Here is a 3177-nt window from a genome sequence, read left to right as displayed (position 1 = left end):
GCGCGGGGCATTCCAGGTCTCCCCCGCGGCCGCTCCGTCGCCCGGCAACGCCGCCACGCCGCGGCTCGGCCCCGCCCCCGCTGCCCGGCCCCGCCCCCGCTGCCATGGCAACGCGACCGCCGAGCTAGCTTTCTGCAAGCATTGCTCAGGCGCCCCTATGCGCTCGCCGCCGGGCCCGCTGGGGCCGCGGCAACTTTTCTAACCTCACCGTACCAGCAGCTGTCCCTTCTCCTACCCGGAACCGCCGATCAACTTTCACCCCCACTTCAGTAAAAAAAAAGTTCCACCGACACAGGGTTTCGGACAAATGCTGCTTGGCTCTACCTTCTCCAAAAGTGCGGGCGAGGTGACAATCGATAGAGGAAACCCCACTTGCCTGTCTCAGCATCCCTCCCATGTCCTCGGAGGGTCGCTGGAGGGATCCCAGCATCCAGCTCCGAGCTGGAAGTGGAAAGAAGGTCACCGAGAAGCCAACGGGAAACTGTCTCGGGTGCGCCCCGCCCCTATGCCCTGCGCCCTCTTCATTTGCTCGGCCAGGGCGGGAACTCCCAGCCGCTGGGCCCAGGACCGCGGCGAATCAGTTTCTGGCTCCCAGCCCAGCAGAGCTCACACCGGCTCTGGACGGCTGTCAGGATGCCGCGTTTCCCTGGCGATGAGCAGTTCAGCGTCACCCTCTGTGGCCAGCTCGGCTTCCAAGGCCGGGACTGTGCTATTGTTCGCTGTTCTTCGTGGGGAGGATGGTGGCGGGCCTGGGCTGAGGCCGGAGCGGGCTGATGAGGCGAATTTCTTGCAGGCCTTTTCTCTCCCGCTTCTCCCAATCCCTTGCTGTTGCATATTCATAAGAAGGCGGGGTCGTTTCCCATCTCCTTTGAATCCCCCAGGCTTGAGGATCAGAGGAAAAGAATTGGGGTGTAAGAGGTTTGGGAGGGATCACTAGGAGGCGAATAGGGTGGGAGAAAGAGTGGGGACGCAGACAAGCAAATACAGGATTCCTGTTCACAATGTCTTCCCCCACCCTCAGGCAGCAAGCGCGCACACACACACACACACACACACACACACTTCTTAATGTCTGAACTGAGCAAAGAAAATTTCAAAGAAATCCTGACTGAAGTGGGGATCAAGCTGCCAACACATGAACTTTGGCAGATACATTCAACCTATAGCAGACAGTAAAACTATAACGATTGGAAAACGATATAATTATATCCCAAGAGAATCAATTGTTAAACTATTAGAAACAAGGGAAATTTGAAAATAACAATGTATCAAAGATCACTATATGGACTCAGTAGCAGAATGTAGGTGACAGAATTCATCAGTGAACATGAAGGTAGACCAATAGAAATTATTCAATTGAAAAACAGAGGGCTGGCATGGTGCCTCATACCTATAATCCCAGCATTTTGGGAGGCCAATGTGGGGATAACTTGAGGCCAGGAGTTCAAGAGCAGCCTGGGCAACATAGCAAGACCCTATCTCTACAAAAAAATATTTTTTAAAAACTTACCTGGGTGTGGTGCTGCTTGCTTGTACTCCAGCTACTCCAGTGGTTGAGGAGGGAAGATTGCTTGAGCCCAGGAGGTTGAGGGTGCAGTGAGCTGTGACTGTACCACTGAACTCCACAAAATGAGACCCTGTCTCAAAAACAAACAAACAAACAAACAAAAAAGGACAAATAGAGAATGTCAGGAGACCTGTGAACAGCACTCCAGCCTGGGCGACAGAGAGACTCTGTCTCTGAAAAAAAATATATAAATAGATGAAACACTCCAACCAAAACACAGAGATTAGCAGGTGGAATATATTAATAAAAACGAGAACCTATGTACTGTCTACAAAAGATGCTGTTTAAATGCAAAAGTACAAATGAGTCGAAAGTAAAAGAATGAAAAAAGACATACCATGGAAACATAAGAAAGCAGAGAAAGCTGGAGTAGCTGCATTAATCACAAACAGATTTTAAGAAAGAAGTGGTGCTAGAGATAAACAAGTTCATCTCATAATGATATAAACCCAAAGTAAGCAGAAGGAAAGAAATAAGAAAGATAACAGTGGAAATCAATGAAACAGAAAATGGACATACTAAAGAGGAAAGTGAATGGAATCAAAACCTTGCTCTCTGAAAATATCAACAAAATTGATAAACTTTTAGTAAAACTGGTCAATTAAAAATGAATGGCCATGGGCCAGGTGAGTGGTGACTCACGTCTGTAATCCCAGCACTTTGGGAGGCCGAGGCAGATGGATCACTTGAAGTCAGGAGTTTGAGAACAGTTTGACTAACATGGTAAACCCCATCTGTACTAAAAATACAAAAATTAGCCGGTGTGGTGATGTGTGCCTGTAATCCCAGCTACTCCAGAGATGGAGGCAGGAGGATTGCTTGACCTAGGAGGTGAAGGGATGCAGTGAGCCAATATTGCACCACTGCACTCCAGCCTGGGTGACAGAGCTAGAACCTGTCTCTAAATAAATAAATAAATAATAAAATAAAATATTGTCAATATCAGAAATGGCAGAGAATTATTGATACAGTTCTTACAGTTATCAAAAGAAAAATAAATATTGTGAACAACACTATGCCAAAAAGCTCAATGATTTGGATAAAAAAGATTATTTGAAAGACAGAAATTACAAAAACAGACTCACAAAATTCTAGAAGACCTGGATTGTCCTATAGCAAATTACTATTACGATTCCTATGAAACAGTGTCTCACTTTTGCCCAGGCTGGACTTCAGTGGCCTGATCATGGCTCACAGCAGCCTTGACCTCCTGGGCTCAAGTGATCCTCCTACCTCAGCCTCCTCAGTAAGTAGGACTATAGGCACACACCACCAAGCCGAGCTAATTAAAAAAAATTTTTTTGTAGATATAGGGTCTCCTTATGGTGCTCAGACTGGTGTGGAATTCCTGGGATTAAGTGATCCTCCCACCTCGACCTCCCAAAGTGCTAAGCTTATAGGCATGAGCCACTGTACCCAGACTATGAGTAAAATTATTTTTTAAATAAAAACCTTTCTACAGAGAAAACCCCAGTCTCTGATGACTTCATGGTGAATTTTATGAAATATTTAAGTTTTTGAAACATTTAAGTTTTAACATGTTAAGTGAAAACATTATGTTTTAACAAATAGTAGCCATCTCTCCCAAACTATGTCAGGTAAAAGAAGAG

General features: G+C 46.3%; 1 long non-coding RNA gene across 2 annotated transcripts in view; it reads right to left on the bottom strand.

Annotated features, from left to right (window-relative positions):
• Positions 1–1621, bottom strand: part of LOC108531184 (uncharacterized) — an 81921-nt gene extending 80300 nt beyond the window's left edge. For both annotated transcript variants that reach the window (XR_001886087.1, XR_001886086.1), the window contains exon 1: positions 1511–1621. This is a non-coding gene — a long non-coding RNA (uncharacterized LOC108531184). The remainder of the gene's footprint in view (positions 1–1510) is intronic.
• Positions 1622–3177: the final 1556 nt, after the last annotated feature.

Source organism: Rhinopithecus bieti, unplaced genomic scaffold, assembly GCF_001698545.2.
Source record: "Rhinopithecus bieti isolate Rb0 unplaced genomic scaffold, ASM169854v2 scaffold_8350, whole genome shotgun sequence".
Lineage (NCBI taxonomy): Eukaryota > Metazoa > Chordata > Mammalia > Primates > Cercopithecidae > Rhinopithecus > Rhinopithecus bieti.
This window is presented reverse-complemented; position numbering and strand designations above follow the sequence as displayed.